The sequence below is a fragment of the Protopterus annectens genome, chromosome 7.part1 (genome assembly GCF_019279795.1).
Source record: "Protopterus annectens isolate FY-2018-M chromosome 7.part1, PAN1.0, whole genome shotgun sequence".
NCBI lineage: Eukaryota > Metazoa > Chordata > Ceratodontiformes > Protopteridae > Protopterus > Protopterus annectens.
Window position 1 is genome coordinate 107,947,618 of NC_056740.1, and position 18,497 is coordinate 107,966,114.

The 18,497-nt window shown below is 40.9% G+C and overlaps 1 non-coding gene across 1 annotated transcript; it reads left to right on the plus strand.

The window, feature by feature from the left end:
- The first annotated feature begins 3,218 nt into the window (after positions 1 to 3,218).
- On the plus strand, positions 3,219 to 3,325 carry LOC122807880. Its single transcript, XR_006365740.1, has one exon. It is a non-coding gene; the product is annotated as a U6 spliceosomal RNA (small nuclear RNA).
- The last annotated feature ends 15,172 nt before the right edge of the window (positions 3,326 to 18,497 follow it).

Consider the following 18,497-nt stretch of genomic DNA (forward strand, 5'->3'; position numbering starts at 1 on the left):
CCAAAAAAGAGATTCAACAAACTGTTACATTTTTACAGTTTAAAACGCAAAATAAAACAAAAATAAAATGATTTTTACACAGATGTAAACAAACACAAAAAACAGATACACAAAAAATTATTACATTTTTACTCAGATGGAAAATTCTAGACAGTGTTTTTAAGAATGATAGCGTATTGAATGCCAAGTAGGCTAACCTGGTAGTAGATCCAAGGAGCTCACAGGATTTATAAGTTAATAAACAATAAAGTGTAGGCAGAAGTCCTTCATGTGCACATGAGTGATGGTTAGAGTTAGTCTGGATTAGGACAAGGAACATAGCCATCGTTTTTTAAAGTACTGAATCAATCTTTTCTTGAATTGAGGTAGAGAGAATTCAGATGTAAGATTAGCATGAAGAGAATTGCAAGTTTTGCCAACAGTTAACAAATAGAGATTTACTGCCTGTGTTGTTGGATTTGAGAGTTTGAACTAGTAGTCTTTCAGATGAACGAAGTGCGCTAAGGTTACTGTAGGGGGTGATGAGGTTTTTAAGTATGGGTGTATTATCTGGTTGGTACAGGATATTGTGTGCAACTATTAGTTGGTTAACCTGAAGTAGGTTAGGCAGTTCAAGCCATCCTAGTAGATTTAGGTTATGACAGTGATGAGTTCTGTAGGCTACATCGGTAGCAAATCTAGCAATGTGATTGTAGCTGCTAGAAAGTTTATTAAGGTTAGTTTTGCTAAGGTTTGTAAATAGAGGGGAAGGATAGAGGAGGGTGGAGAGTAGATGTGTATGAGCAGTTACAGTTCTGGCTAATGGCGTTAGGAAGGGCTTGATTCTATATAGTGAGCCAAGTTTTTTTATGAACTGTTTTAATAGTTTTATTGATATGCAGATCAAACTTAAGGTTATTATCTATTATAACTCCTAACAGTTTGGTTGAGGAATCTGGGAAAATAATGGTGCCATTGTTGGATTTTAATGTAAAGGTTATAGGGGCAGACCTGTGAGTGGGGGAGAAAAGCAGCAGTGTGGTTTTATTAGGATTTAACTTGAAACAACGGTTAAGGAGCCAATTTTCAACTGTGTTAAAAGTATTTTGGGATAGAATCTGCAACTCTATAGGTGAAGTGTCGAAGCATATTAAAGTGGAGTCATTTGCTTATTGAATGCATGTTGCATTTGGGTTGACCTTATACAAATCAGTGATGAAAATGGAAAATAGTGGACCTACTATGGAGTCTTGGGGTAGTCCAAGGGTGATGGGTAAAAGGGTGGATAGTTTGCTCTGCTACAGGACAGCCTGTTGTCTACCACTGAGATATGATTGAAACCATTGGATGGCCTGGTCCTCTAGGGAGATAGATTTCAAAGTGCTTGAGTATTTCGTGGTTTACCATATGAAAGGCTTTTGAAAGATTGAGAAAGATAGCAGAGGAAAGTTAATTATTGTTTTGGTGTTGGCTAATGACGTTAGAGCAGGAGAGGAGGGCTGAGGTTGTACTATTGAATGGTCTAAAGCCATGTTGAGTGTTGGCTAGAAGATAGTTTAGGAGTTGATTGTGGATGCTTTTTTCCATAATTTCAGCCAAGGGTGAGAGAATAGCTATGAATCTATAGTTTGAAAGTTCAGTAGAGCTGCCCCCTTTATGGAGTAGGATGACATGGGATATATTCCAGACGGATGGAATGGACACTTCAGTTATAGTTCTATTGATCAGGATAGTACTGGGGTATGCTATGGCATCTGCAGCTTTTTGTAGATATTCTGTGGGAGGAGATCAGCTGACAGGGTGGTAGGCTTTAGTTTTTTAAGTAATTTCTGGACCAAAGATGTGCAAACTGGCTTGAAGTTAAAGGGGAGTTGGAAGCAGGGTGTATTGGCCAGAGAATATGGGCATCCAGGGGGTAATTGGTTAGCTAGGTTCTGGATGGTTGTTGTAAAGAAGCTGTTAAATATATTGGCAATTTCTGCTGGGGGGTTTTGGTTAGCATCCAAGGGAGTAGGAGTGGATGACTGTCCTGGACTAGAGTTTGTTTATACCTACCCAAAACTGTTGTGACTTATTTTGGTGTTTTTCTTGTAGATGACAGTAATAGTTTTTTCTTGTCTAATGTGGCAGATTTTTTGTTTCATTTCTTAGCTGTCTGTATTTAAGTTGATCTATGGGGTTTTTGTGGTCCTTGAAGTGGCCCAAGTCCTATTCCTATGTAGTTCCTCTTGACTCCCTCTAATTTTAAAAGAAGAGAAGGAAGGATTTTATCCCAAAGTAGACATGCTTGTAATAGACAGCCTACAAACTACTGGCCCTCTGGATATGAGAAGGTCCCCACAAGGGAAGAAAGGATTGTCAAATTGCACATTTTCCCATACTCTTTCCCCCACCTTCAACTCACAGCAGTCAAACTGTAATAGAGTTGTTGGGCTTTTTTGACATCCTAACAGCCTCATACCACCCGGCTCATCACTCAGACCTCATACACATATATGTCAGCACAATTCTTATCCAGACAAATGTCTCACCCGCCACCTTAACAAATTGGGCTTTGGTTTCTTTTCTCATTAAATCACTTTGACATTCCTGAGAATAAGTCTACATCCTCAGATCAAATACGAATTTCCTTCACCAGTGGTTCTTTCAGTTTTCAACATTGTCATCGTGGTGATACTCCAGTGAGAAATGTCACTCGCCAAGAACAACAATTAATGCCTTTCATCAACATACCTATCTACCTTTTAGAGCAAGAAATCTGGAAAAAGGCATAAGTAAAAGTGGGACAAAGGCCCCAAAATAGGGACAATTTTTAAATATTGCTCTTACAAACTTAGAAAGTTGATAGAATAACAAGTTTTCCATTGGCATGAATTTTATGAAGGATATGAAGTCTGAAGCTCAAATGTCTGTCATTATTTTCTAACTGCAATCTATAATGATTTAACAATAATTTGCCAGAAAACCACAAGTATATGAAAAATGGACCAAAAATATGAGGCAAAAATCTAGATATTCTGCAAAAATCTGTACAGTTGAGAGGTATGTAAATTAGCAATTATACCTCAAATTGTTGTAATTAGTCACAATGGTTGATGTTCCTATCCTACTGAATTCACCTAATAACAGAACTTTAACTTACTAGACTTCAAGTCTAAGGAGTTTGATTGACAGACATTGGCTTCTTGATTGACACATCATCTAACCCCATTTTATTCCTCAGTTCAAATCTGCTTTGAGCAGACCTGAACCAGCTGTCATTAGTAAAACTAGACCGTTACAGAGAAGATTAGTATGGCCCCTGCGCAAGGATGACATGCAAATTTGTGAACCAGCTGTCACTGACAACCACAACCCCTTGCCATTCCTCATGGCTTCCCTTTCCTTGTGATTTCATACATTGTGTGCTGTTTGACTGAGCGAAAAAGTTACATAAAAATCTGAAGAAGAATGCAGTGTCAGATGAAAGCACAAATTCACTGGTTCTGATAAAAGTTTTTTTAACTTTATTTTGTCAGTGTTCTTTTTTATTTCATGTAGGAGGTTAATCAGCTTCAAGACATATTCCTGACTGGAGGAAACCTAAACAAGCAAGTCATCAATAGTACCATTTCACCAGCTGCTGTTTGGAAGTCGTCAGGCACAGATGATGATGGCTTTGAGCTAGTTACTTCAGGCTTTATTTGCTATTGGCTTGATTAATGTGTATAACTGACAAAATATTTAGCATTATGCATGCACCACTTCGTCAGTGGTGTCTACACCAGCTAGTACTCTGTTTTTCCCTTTTCTTTAAGTCTTGTAGATGAATGCAAATCCTTATTTAGTCTTCCTTTACTAGATTAAGTTATGGTTTTGATCCCCCCTGTGTTTGTTCATTGTGCTTAATAATAAGACCTAAAGTCTGTATGTATGACCCTGACAGTTTCAGGATAAATTTTAGTATTCTATTCCCCAGGAATACATTTTGTACCATTAAACAAGTCAACATATGTTTGAAAAAGCATCTAAGATTATTTCAGTGTTCCACATTCAGGCACCGTTTTCATGTACGCTTCATTCTCTGAAAATGATTTTATGCCTTTGCTAATACTGCGGTCACTCTCAGACAACAAGGATCTTTACTTAGACACTTTAATATGAACTTAATCATGTTACTTGAAGGAAATCCCCACCTTAGAACTAAAACATCTATTTGTTCACTCTATCTTTATTTTCTGAGCTATTATAACACCTCAAAATCACCTTGACTACTTCTTATAGAATTTTAATATGTTTTTTTCTACAAATGATGCCAATGGAGCTTAACATATCAATGTGATCAAGTTTTTCTTTTTCCCAAAATCCATTTCATGTCTTCAGTATAGGAGTCATGCTGGACATAAGGAAGTAGTGGTGTATTCCGTTCCCATTGACATATAATGGAATTAGTGTCAGTCACTGTCATATTATATACTTTCGAGAACAGGACTGCTTGTAATTTTCCTGAAATGACCCTCATTTATGTTTGTCTCAGAGCCTGATGTTCTTCATCTCACATTGCTGCAGTCCTTACACTTGGGTAGTCCGCTGTCCTCGGTCGGCCCGAATATCAAAGTATAAGGCTGACGTCGGTCAAGGCGCATTAGACTGACATCAGGACGTCAGGGTACAAATGCGCATGACCGACGTCATATCCTCAGTCTTTTTTGCTGCATGGTCCGATGCAGAAGCAGCGTTGCAAGTGCCGTTCGGCGTTCTGAAATTTTTCGAGTTCGGAGTTTCAGACCGAGTCAAAGTTGGCTAAGTACCCGTTGGGAATATTTTGCTTTTTTCTTGCCTCAGTGGTTTACCGGATGTCAGAAAAAGTGAATAACTGTATTTCTTGTGGGAAACAGATACCGCATAGAGATTATCATACCTTGTGTATTCCTTGTTTAGGGCCTGAGCACGACGTTGTTGGGTGTCGCTTTTGTGCTAGATTCAATAAGCGCACTATTAAGAGAAGGTTAGATTGTGCCAGGTTAGTCTTTGGGAAGTGGTGCAATTACACTATGCCGTCGGATGCTCCGACGTCCGCTTCTTCAAAGAAGCGCAAGGATAAAGCAGCTAAGCCCAGGGTAGATGAGTCGTCCGTACCGGACGCCGGTTCTTTACAGGTATCGGTGGAGCCGGTGGTTCCACCGGAGATTTCTCTGGAGGCCCAGGGGGAGACCTTGTTATTGCAGGATGTGGCCTCTCAGGAGGCAAGTCAGGCTGAAGGGGCTTCTCAGGTTACTGTACTCCCCTCCCTTCCTAGGGTGGTTAGGCCTTCTGTTTCCAAGGCTTCTCCCAGAGGCAGGCCAGGTTTAGCTTCAGTTGGTGTCACTCCTAGTTCTTCAGGATCTGTGCCCAAGAAGCATATGCTTAAAATGGCAGAAGATTTGATTACCTTAATTAGAGGTTCTTTGCCCCCTCCTGATAAGAGGCCTAGGGTGGAACCTGAGTTGGGGAGTTTAGAGCAGGCTTCAGATGTTTCAGAGTCTTCGGCTGAAGACTTGCAGGAGTATTCTCCTTATTCTGATTCTGATGTGGATGATTCTACTCCTTCTGCTTCTCCTCCTGAGGATTTTTCTTTTCAGAGACCCTCCATTCCATGAGGGAGCATTTTAAGTGGGAAGGTCAGGATTTCTCTGATTCCAGGAAAAGGCTTAGGGAATTTCTGTTTTTACCCCAGCATAGGCCTTTGGCTATACCTCCTGTTCTGGATGTTGTGGAGGATGTGTTTGCAGAGGCTTCTCTTAATCCTGATTCCTTGCCTCCTGCTCCTGTTAAGCCGGATAGGTATTATAGGGTGCCTAAAGCTCATAAGTTTCTTTTTAAGAGTCCTAGGGCGGACCCAGAAACTGTTAGTCAGGGGCCTAAGGGTGTTAAGGCTTCTGTTGTTAAAAATCCGGTTCCTCCAGATAAAGAGGCTAGGGCTTTGGATAGATGGGGAAAGAAAGTTTATACATCTTCCACCCTAGCTATGAGGGCTCTAAATTGCCCCAGTTTCACATGTTGAAATACCAAAACTATCTACTGTCTCAATTGAAATCTAAGGTAGATGCTCTGGCGGAAGGTATTGACTGTAAAGAGTTACAGGATTTGGTACATGTCTCTGAACAAGTGGGTAAGCATTCTTTGCAATGTGGTTTTGATGCTGTACAGGCCTCGTCTAGGGTGGCTGCCACAGGGTCAGTTCTTCGCAGGCACGCTTGGCTGAGGGATCAGAATTTATCTGACCATGTTAAGACAAGGATTTTGGATGCTCCTTTACAATCTGATGTGTTATTTGGTTCACCTGTTGAGGCAGTCTTAAAGAAAATGGAAGACAAGGCTAAGTCTATGCAGACTGTTAAAGATTTTTTGCAGGTTCAGCCTCCGAAGTTTAGCAGAAATTGGCCTACTAAGGGGTGGACGTATCCTTCTTATGATTCCCAGTCTAGGGGCAGGTCTAGACGGGGTAGGGGCAGAGCTCAGGGCTCTTTCAGGCCTAGAACAGGGAGTTCACCTGCACAGTCTTCGGGTGAGGGCAGGGGTCAGTCCTTTCGTAAACAGACCCAATGACCTACCTTTTTAGCTGCCAGAGTCTTCTCGACGGGCAGCACCTTTGGGAGGAAGGTTGGCACTTTTCAAAGAAAATTGGAGTTTAATTACCCAAGACAGATGGGTATTGGATATCATACACCAAGGTTACAGGTTTTATTTCCATACCTTGCCTCCTTTCAAAGACATGCCAGACGTTCCTCCTCAGCAAAGAATAGAGGCTCACAAACAGATTTCTCTGCTGCTCCAAATAGGAGCCATTCAGCCGGTCCCTCTGTCAGAAGTGGGCCTAGGATTTTATTCTCGTCTGTTCCTAGTACCAAAGAAGGGGAACACGTGGAGACCAATTTTGGATTTATCTATCCTCAACACTTATCTGGACATTCCCAAGTTCAAAATGTTGACGTTACAACAGCTTTTACCTCTGCTGGGCAAAGATCATTGGATGGTGACTCTGGATCTCAAGGAGGCTTACCTTCATGTTCCTATCAGGCTAAGTTGCAGGAAGTATCTACGTTTCGGGCTGGGACTTCTCATTATCAGTTCTCTGCATTGCCCTTTGGCTTATCTACTGCCCAGAGTATTCACGAAGGTTCTGGCTCCAGTGATAGCTTTCTTCAGACTAAGAGGAATACAGATCTATCCTTATTTGGACGATTGTCTGATTCTGGCTCAAGGAAAAGAAGAACTTCTTCATCATCTACACTATGTGATAGCAGTGCTAAGATGCCTGGGGTATTCTGTGAACGAAATAAAGTCCAGTCTAGTACCCTCTCAGGACATGTGCTTTCTGGGTGTGAGACTGAATACAGCATCCCGGATGGCCTTTTTGACCCCGGACAAACAAAAGAATCTTTCTCTTTACTTCCATCAGTTGTCTCATCAGTCCAGGCTGACTGCAAGGACAGTCCTTCAAGCCTTGGGGTTCATGGCATCTTGTATTCTGGTGCTTCCCAATGCCAAACTGCATATGAGGAAGCTACAATGGTATCTCAAAAATGTATGGACACAGCACTGCCAAGATTTGGACACTGTCATTCAGTTAATACCTTGCATTCAAAAGGAATTTTTGTGGTGGGATCAGGAATGTCACCTAAACAAGGGACTCTCTGTGACCCGGCCAGAGGCAAGTCAGATTCTAACGACAGATGCCTCAGACAAAGCTTGGGGAGCTCATCTAAATGGAAAGTGGATACAAGACACGTGGCCTGCCAGACTTCTGCATCTACATATCAACCTGAAGGAGATGTTAGCAGTCCAATTTGCATTAATAGCTTTCAAGGATTTACTTCTTCCAGGGCAGGTGTTGATTCTAACAGACAACACAACTGTCATGTGGTACATCAACAAGCAAGGGGGAACACATTCTTATCCTCTGTGCAGACAAGCAATGATTTTGTGGGAGACTGCAGTTTACAGCTAAATCTTCAGGCAAGGTTTCTGCCGGGAGCACAGAACTCCTTAGCAGATGTGTTGAGCAGACAAATTATGGATCCCCACGAGTGGAAATTGGATCCTCATGTATTTCAGAAATTGACAGTGTCATGGGGAACTCCAGACATAGATCTGTTTGCTTCTTCACTAAACTACTAGCTGCCAAAGTTTTGCACAAAAAGTTTTCATCCCACAGCTTGGAAAGTGGATGCTCTTTCATTCAATTGGAGCAATCTTCATGTGTATGCCTTTCCGCCTCTGCCTCTCCTCCCAAAGGTACTTCTGAAGGTCAGACAGGACAAGCCAAAGATGATTTTAATAGCTCCAGATTGGCCTCGACATCATTGGTACCCACTACTGAGAAGTCTGGTACGGGAGCCTCCATGGCTTTTACCTTCGATTCCACACCTGCTGACTCAGGAGAACAGTAATTTACTCAATGTCAAACTTCACTCTCTTCACCTGACAGCCTGGCATATTCTGTTTTAAACCCTGGAGGGTTTCAGCTTCCACAGCAAGTTTTGAATGTTATTTTGGAAGCCAGAAGGCCTAGTACAAGGAAAGTGTACGCAGATAAATGGAAGAGATTTTTATTTTGGAGTGCAGCAAAAGCATTTGATGTTTCTAAGCCTAATTTAAGTGTGGCTCTTCAATATCTTACTGAGTTACTGGACAAAGGTTTGTCCTTCTCTTCTATTAAGATTCATGCTGCAGCAATTTCTGCTCACTATGGTTGTGACCCACCATTGTTTTCTCATCCTTTGTTTAAGCAATTCCTTAGAGGGGCAAAGAATATAAGACCCCCACGGAGAGCTCCTACTCCTGCTTGGGATCTCAATTTTGTGTTGGAGAAACTCACTCTACAACCTTTTGAGCCTGCAGCTACTGCTGAGTTGAAATATTTATCATGGAAGACTGCTTTTTTGTTAGCCATTACCTCTGCGAGAAGGGTTTCTGAATTGCAGGCCCTTATGGCAGTTGAGCCTTTCTTAATTTTCCATAAGGATAGGGTATCTTTGCGTACTAATCCTTCCTTTATGCCTAAAGTGGTTTCTAGTGTGTCTTTAAACCAAACTATTCATTTGCCTTCCTTTTATGCAAACCCCAAAATAAAGGGGAAAAGATTTTGCACACTTTGGATATACACAGGCAGTTGCGATATTATTTGAGCAGAACTAAAGGGTTCAGGCAGTCTCAGCAGTTATTTGTTTCTTTTGCTTTGAGTTCTCAGGGCAAGCCTGTGTCAAAACAAACTATTTCTAAGTGGATTGGGTTTTGCATTGCTTTCTGTTATTCCCATCATGGCAAGGAGGTTCCAGCTGGGATTAGGCCTCATTCCACTAGGGCTACTGCCACTTCAACAGCTTTTTAAGGAGGGTGGCAACTAAAGATATCTTGGAGGCAGCTACTTGGAGTTCTGTGCATACTTTCTCTAAGCATTATCACCTTCCACTTTACTCTAAATCTAGGGCTGGTTTTGCCACTGCTATTTTACAGGGCATTTTGGCAGCTCCTGCTGCTTTATAGTTTTGCCATCCTCCCTTACCTCTGCTTTGGGATTCTACCCAAGTGTAAGGACTGCAGCAATGTGAGATGAAGAACATAGTACAGTTTTGTACCTACCATAAATGTAGATGTTCAAGATCCACATTGCTGCAGTCCAATTTCTCCCTCCTTCCCTCTGTAGTTAGAGGCGGTTGTGTGGGTTGGATTGTAAATATTGTGTATATTGTATATATTGTACATATTATTAGTGCTAGGGTGGTTGGTTGTTGGTTTTGTTGTCTTTGGGTTTTGACCTTTCTTGTTAGGGTCTTCTGACATCTGGGGCAAGAAAAGACTGAGGATATGACGTCAGTCATGCGCATTTGTACCCTGACGTCCTGATGTCAGTCTAATGCGCCTTGACCGACGTCAGCCTTATACTTTGATATTCGGGCCGACCGAGGACAGCGGACTACCCAAGTGTAAGGACTGCAGCAATGTGGATCTTCGAACATCTACATTTATGGTAGGTACAAAACTGTACTTTTTATACTATACTAAGGAGACATGCAACCCCAAAAGTAGCTAAATTGCAAGCTTTTGTTCAAAGTATTCATTTGTGGTCCAAGATGAATTGACAGTCTCTCCCCACACTATTTCTGAAGTGTCGAAAATCACTGCACTTAGAGATCCTTGAAGTTTGAAGTACAACAACCTCTACTTGAAAGGAAGGGATTTAAGAATAATTCTGTTCCCCCTATGCCTACAGTGGAAACATTTTCATTTATTAATTTATTCTCTTTTACCTGAATGTAGTAAACAATGATCCATTTTTATTTGTTTTATTAGTGATGTCATGCTCTTTCCCCCTTCCTAAATTTACAACAAAACGTGACCAATTTTCTATTCTTTAATTTTGGATATTTTTTTCTGAGGCACAGATTTTTGTAGCATTGGATTTTTAATATTTTCCTGCTGTTCTGCTCTCATATAGCGATGTCTTAATGTCTAGGAATTTCACTAATTTACAAATCTGACTCTTTGATAATGAGACAGTAAAACTGAAGGAATGAAAAATAATTCTATTGCCCAGTGACTGGAGTAGGAAGATTTTTTTTGGGGGGGCTGAATATTTTAGGAAATCTTTATCAGTTGTACTTGTTTTATAACAAATGTTATGTTCTTTTTCCCGTTACTCTGCTGTTCTGTAATTCTACCTTTTTTCTTTCTTTTTTTAGCACAGATGTCTTCTGGCAATATGTTTTTCTCTTTTAATGTTACTCTGCTCATTAACTGACTTTGTTAATGTACAACACAATCACCCTTCAGCAAAACTGACTTCTTGATAATGACACAAGTACTACTTATGCCCCGGGCTCTGTAAGACATAAATTGCTCTGCGTACTTTTGCAGCTAACTGCACTCCCAATGATTGCAACTATCAGTGAAATGAGACATGCGACAACCCATTCTTGCTCCTCTAACTGAACTTGTGATATGCCTGACAGTAAGTGCAGAGGACTAAAGTTCTGCTTCCACTGATAAGAGTAAATGGCCTGAATTCTTCCATCTTCATTTTGCTACTTTGTAACCTTGAGCAAGTCACTTAACAAGGTAGTGCTTTGTGGCAATTGAAAATCAGAACTAGACTCCATAATGGTCTCATTGACTACATGTAAGCAACTTTGTATGAAACTATGCCTCTATTCCTTCATTCCTGTTTTCAGTACACATCGTAAGTATCACAGTGCTATTTTTATGTTCTACTTCTTCAGTCTGTTATTGACCATGGTGGCTGTGGAATTCAGTAAGTGTCCAACAAAGTTCATAGCTTTCTACTTCATGTTAATCTTTTCTGTAATGTTTATCCCCCAATCATAATTGTAGTGGTGTTCCTTTCTGCAGTGACTTTTCCTGTTTCATTCCATTTTCAGTGTACTTCCTTACAGTTGACTATACAAAATTACAACAGTGATATTCACTTTTTCGTGTACTCTTTTACATTTGTTTGTCATCTCTGTACGTTTTGCCCTTTGCATGGTTCCCAAGTTTACTGTCAGCCTAATAATTATCTCTTGTGAAATGGTGTGCATATCTACTTTAGGTGTGCTTACTGCTACTAAAAAGGGGCAGTCGTCTAATCACCCACTGATATGCCTGTCTGCCTCAGGCAAACCACAATTTTCAGGCGAGAAACCAAAATTTGATGACCAGCATGGACACAGGCAATGCCAATGAGATAAGCACAAATGGATGTCAAATAAAGATGTTCCATTCACAGTATGTTACACATACATCTGCATTTTCCCTTCTACAATGGTAAAGAAAAAAAAGCACAGCACAAATTCAAGATGTCTGCTCATCATCTATTTTCTCTTCCAACTGCACAGCATTAGGAAGCATGGTATGTTGTTAATGCACTTAATATTTTTAAGAAGCATTGTAGTGTACTTTGTCAGGTTCATTTTCTCCCATTGTTTTTCTCAGCGCTGCTCAGGAACTGCTCCGTCACCTTGACTCCTGTCTTTCATACACTTCAGCTACAACTTGTCTGCTCTTTGTGTTGTGTTTCTCCTGTTCAATTCGTATGTCAGTTGTCTTCCTTATGTAGCACTGATTACCATATTTACATATGGAATGCATGAATGCCACAATCGAGGACCCGAAGGTTAATAAACCGATTAATGAAAAATGGAGTGTTTGGCTTCTTTGCATTGATGCTTCACTCTCTGTACTCGGTAGTTTAGCCATACTGTGCCTCACCTATACTCACTGCTGCATTATGTGCCTAATGGATCTGGAACTGAAAATTATAAGTGACCTATTTACTGTTTCAGTAACACAGGATTTTAGACTAAAGTAGAATAGAAACCGCAGGGCTACTTCACGTGTGAGCATGGAGATTCAGACCCTTCACTACCATTGTTTATTTACTTACTTAATTTACATTTTTTACTAGGAATGTCAGACTGGAAAATAAAACCCCTTTTCAGTGGATGCCCATGAAAAAAGCTCCATGGTCACTTATACAAAGTTATTATGAAAACGCGCAAAACATCTGTTAAAGAAAAAGTATTTATAACTTTATAAAAGAAATATCTCAAGATTTAAAATAATGAATTAACTGCACTGTGCAATACACATACAATAAAATGAATCATTTATACCAAAGTAATAGACTCCTTTGGTGGTTGCACTGTACAATACAGATACCATAAATGATTTTTTTACATGATAATGTTATCTAACTACAGATTGGGAGGTGATTTATTACTAGTTGTATATGTGGTCACTCATACACATACCCACATGTGCATATAATCTATTTCTCCATTATATATGCATTCATATGTTTCTATACATACATACATATAAGATATGTGTTGCACTGATGTACTTAATAAATATATATATATATATATATATATATATATATAGGTTCATAGGTAGGTACTAGGCTATCGGCCCAAGGGCCTACATAAGCCTAGCCAACAAGGTTCCCTGGCTTACGCCACCCAAGAAAGTTATTTTTCTGTGCCACTGTCGAGGAGAGACACAGAAGTGATCCCCGGGGTGTATTTCCTATTTCCCGTCCATTCATCAAGATTTTTCTTGAAGAGTGCTAATGAAGAACTTTGTTTGACATAGATGGGTAACCTGTTCCAGAGTATGGGAAGTCTCTGGGATAGGAATCTATCCCTCCAGCATGTCCTGTTTATTGTGGTGACAAGGTTTAGGTGCCTAGAGTGTGTAGCTCGGAGGGATTGTGATTTCTTTAGGTATAGTATGTCCAATAGCTCTGGGTTTGACACAGCTTTATATGTTAGGCAGAGATCACCTCGGAGTAGGTGATATGCTATGGAGTAAAGCTGGAGTTTTTTGAGGCGGTCAGTGTAGGCATTTGTTTGAGTCAAGTAATCCTCTTTGTGAGGTACTTCTGTGGCCTTTCCAGCTGCTGCAGATGTCTTGTGAGGTACATTCCAAAAGGGGCGTTGTACTCTATAATGGGTCTAATGAGTGTCGAGTAGAGGGGAACAATGACCTCTTTTTTCCTGGATGAGAACCCTTTATATATATCTATAGTAGCTAAAGAGGGTCTATGCAAAAACTAATTCCAGTGAACATCCGTTTATAGGAACATAGGATCATAGGAGGTTACTAAGCTAATGGCCCAGGGCCCTTACAAGCCTAGCCAAGTTCAACCCATGTTCCCAAGGTGTCTGGTTTAAGATGCTACTAAAATAAGTACCTAATGCCCCTCTCCAAGAGGGACACATGTGGAATCCCTTGGGTGAATTTGCAGTTACCCATCCAATCATCCAAATTGTTCTTAAATAAGACCAACAAGGGGCTTTATTTAACATGAATAGAAAGCTTGTTCCAAAGGTGGGGCAACCTCTGTGATACAGGTCTATCTCTCTCTAGCAAGTTCTGTTGATGCCACATACCAAGTTAAGGTCCTTTGAGAGAGTGACCTGTGTGCCATTTGACTTACAAATGTGCACCATTTCCATCAAAGTTGGCTCAGAGATTGCTCTATATGCAAGGCACAGGTCGCCTCTGAGCAGTCTGTATGACACAGTGTAAAGTGACAATGATTTTAGTCTGTCCGCATAAGACAGATCTTGAAGACCCTAACTTTTCTTCATAAAGAGCCTTTGTGGTCTCTACAATTGCTGCAGGTGCTTGGAAAGGAACATACCAAATGGAGCATTGCACTCTATTATTGGCCTGATGAGGGAAGAGAACACAAACCAGCAAATGGCCGTTCATCAAATGTTCACTTCAGTGAACATTTTTCTAAGGGAAGGGAATTACTAATCCCCAACACTGACCATAACACAAACTACATTATATCAAACACATCAAGGTGGGGGGGGGGTATGGCCTCCATACCCCCACACCCCTACTTATATGTACCAAAAAAAAAAAAAGATTTCCTAGTTGCTACATCCTCCAGTAGTCCTCTGCGTGGTGTGCTTGCCAAATGTCCCCAACTCTAGTGAAGCCCGCACCCAGCTCCACCTAAACTACTGAAACCATTACAGACTGTGGACAACCCTCTACAGCAGAAGGGTCAAAATACTTCCTGAAAATAACTTTTAGCCTCAACTCTAGTGAAGCCCGCACCCAGCTCCACCTAAACTACTGAAACCATTACAGACTGTGGACAACCCTCTACAGCGGAAGGGTCAAAATACTTCCTGAAAATAACTTTTAGCCTCAACTCTAGTGAAGCCGGACCCAGCTCCACCTAAACTACTGAAACCATTGCAGACTGTGGACAACCCTCTACAGCAGAAGGGTCAAAATACTTCCTGAAAATAACTTTTAGCCCCAAGTCTAGTAAAGCCTGCACCCAGCTTCACCTAAACTACCAACACCACTATGGAACATGGACAACCCTCTACAGTAGAAGGTTCAAAATGCTTCCTCAAAATAACTTTTAGCCTCAACTCTAGTGAAGCCCGCATCCAGCTCCAACTAAACTACCAAAACCACCATGGAGTGCAGCAGACAACCCTCTACAGCAGAAGGTACAAAATTCTTCCTCAAAATAACTTTTACCCCCAACTCTAGTGAAGCTCACACCCAGCTCCAACTTCTTCTTTTTCTTTCGGCTGTTCCCATTAGGGGTCACCACAGTGGATCATCTGTTTCCATTTCTTCCTGTCCTCTATATCTTGCTCTGTCACACCAACCACCTGCATGTCCTCCTTCACCACATCCATAAACCTTATCTTGGGCCTTCCTCTTTTCTTCTTACCTGGCAGCTTCATCCTTAGCATCCTTTTCCCAATATACCCAGCATCCCTCCTCAGCACATGTCCAAACCAATGTGATCTCGCCTCTCTGGCTTTGTCTCCAAACTGTCCCACCTGCGCTGACCCTCTAATATACTTATTCCTAATCCTGTCTACCCTCATCACACCCAGTGCAAATCTTAACATCTTTAACTCTGCCACATCCAGCTCTGTCTCCTGCCTTTTTGTCAGCACCACTGTCTCCAACCCATATAACATAGCTGGTCTCACTACCCAATTGTAGACCTTCCCTTTCACTCTTACTGGTACTCGTCTGTCACAAATCACTCCTGACACTCTTCTCCACCCATTCCATCCTGCCTGTACTCTCTTCTTCACCTCTTTTCCACACTTGCCATTACTCTGAACTGTTGATCCCAAGTATTTAAACTCATCCACCTTCGCCAGCTCTACTCCCTGCATCCTCACCATTCCTCTATTCTCCCTCTCATTCACACATATATATATTCTGTCTTAGTCCTGCTGACCTTCATTCCCCTCCTCTACTCGCTAGAGCATATCTCAACCTCTCCAGGGTCTCCTCAACCTGTTCCCTACTCTCACTACATATTACAATGTCATCTGCAAACATCATAGTCCACGGGGACTCCTGTCTGATCTCGTCTGTCAATCTGTCCATCACACCCAACTCCAACTAAATTACCAAAACCACTAAGTAGCGCAGACAACCCTCTACAGCTAAAAGCTCAAATGAAAAAGAAATAATAATAATAACAGTAACTTCAGAGAAAGCATTTTCCTTTTAAAAAAATTACCTACTCATTAATACTCTTGCCAGTGGAAAACACGCCTTAGTTTCTCTAATTGTCTCTGCTGAGATGAGAAGCTGAGTTTGACTCTGCTGAGACAAGAAACTAAGAGTTTGTCTCACTCTTTTCACATGCAAATACCATGAGAGGCCTTGTATAGCAGGTAATCTCACAGGATTGTTCTTCCTCCTCATCTGGGTGCCATTTTTAAAAGAAAAAAAAAAAACCTTTCCAAGCTGCTACATCCCCTAGTAGTCCTTTGCATGGTGTGCTCAACAAGTAAGTTATATCTGTTCAAGTACTGTATCCTTCTAAGCTGTATCAATGTGTTTTGAGCTATTGTTTCTTGGAATTGTTATACTTAGTAAATGCAAGTAATTTGTTTATTAGTAGCATTCTGCCCAGTAGGATTGAGCTACCAATGGCATTGATTTAAAGAACTGCAGTGTTTCCTACTCTTAGGTTTGAAATGATTATTAGTTAGCATCCTTCACTATAGATAACTCATACATGTTTCTATTATTGTACAGCCATACCATGCTGCCATACAAGAACCTTTAAACTGCAAGACTTACTGAGTGTTTCAATTAACTGAATGGCTTATTGCTTTAGTGATGTTTGTGCAAAACTCATTATCTGATGTGTAGATTTACTACTTTAGTGAGAATTGTGTTGCGCTCATTATATATCAGTTATTCTCGTTACAGAAAGGATTTACAGCATTTGTGATATCTGTCTAGTGCCCTCTACCTGAACCTTATTTTATCTGTTCTGAATAACTGCATCTGATCAAAAGTGTTGTAAAGAGAACTGATTGTATTGCATTTTGGCTTTCCTGTAGCTTCTCTAAATGCACTTGCTACTCGCAAGTTTCTTCTCTTTATAAGTCCTTTCACCATCTAATCAACTACCTTTTTGTCTCCCCATCCTCTGGAGTTAGCCCCAACTCTAGAGAAACCTCCACCCAGCTCTAGCTAAACTATCCAAACCACTATGGAGCATGGACAACCCTCTACAGCAGAAGGCTCAAAATACTTCTTCAAAATCATTTCTATCTATTTCACCCTACTGGTCACTGTTATACATACATAATGTACAACTGTACTGGAAGTCTTTAATAAGTCATACTGGCGTGCACACCCAGCATGGACTGTACCTACAGGCTCCCTAACCACCCTTCCCATTTACTTATTATTTTGCAGAAACCTTTTTTGAGCTAAAAGGTTAAATAGAAAAGGAAAAATAATGAATAACAATAATAATAACAGCAACTTCGGAGAAAGAATCCACCTTTTAAAAAGTGACCTATTCGTTAATACTCTTGCCAGTAGAAAACACACTTTAGTTTCTCTGCCTCTGCTGAGATGAGAAACTACAACCAGCCCACTCCATTCATCCTTGCTATGCTCAAACTGACTTCACTTCCCTACCTACCCCCATTCCCACCTACCCCCTACTTTCCATAAAATTATTCTACACTAGCCACTCCCTCAAGCCTAGTCATCCAATCAAAACACCCCACATTGCATGACCCACTTCAGTCTACAAATACTGGCTTGTAGTGGTATGGATATTGAATTCCTGTACCTTATGTACAGTGGTCACTGAGGGTGTTTGTACTCTTAATCAGCCATGCAGTTAACATTGTGTTCATATCACCATTGTTTTATTTATTTTTTTTGTTAGCTTAGCTTGTCAGGGAGAGCAGGCAAGCATGTCAGCAGAGGAGTATGGCAAGCTGTCAATGAGCCAGTTCGCTGTTTTGTGCCAGGCTAAAGGACTAGTGCTTTCCAACCTGACTAAGGCAGACATGACTGCAGCTTTAGTCACAGCTGCATCAGAGAATAGCAACCAGGAGGACAATCAGACTGGCTGTGGAGATGTACAACTCCCAGAAAATGGACAGCTCAACCTACCCACAGAGGGCTTACAAATCCATCTGGAGTTAGAGAGACTTGAGTTGGAGGCCAAGCGTTTGGAAGCAGAAGCAGCAGAGAGAGTGAGACACCTGGAAACTGAGGAGAAGGAGAGGCAGAGGCAGCATGAAAAGGAGATGCTAACTCTTCGTCAGAGTCATGGAGGTAATGGGGAAGGGAGTAACTGAACCCCAGAAACAACAAAGGTCAGTAAATTTCTTCCACAATTTACAGAGGGGGATAATTTTGATAGTTTCATTCATATGTTTGAGAGGGTATGTAAACAGTATAATGTTGACCAAGGGCTCCTGGTATGGTTCCTGACCTCCTTACTCCATGGTAAAGCTGTAACTGTTCTTTCCAAATTATCTGATATTGATTGTTTAAATTATAATGTTGTAAAATACTGTTCGCTAGAATGTTTTAAGTTAACACCTGAAGCTTATAGAAAAAAAAGTTTTGTGAGCATAGACGCAAGGCAGATGAAAGTGTGTTTGAATATGTTGCTGAACTGAGCACTTATTTTCATAAGTGGGTGAGTGGATATCAGGTCACCACTTCTG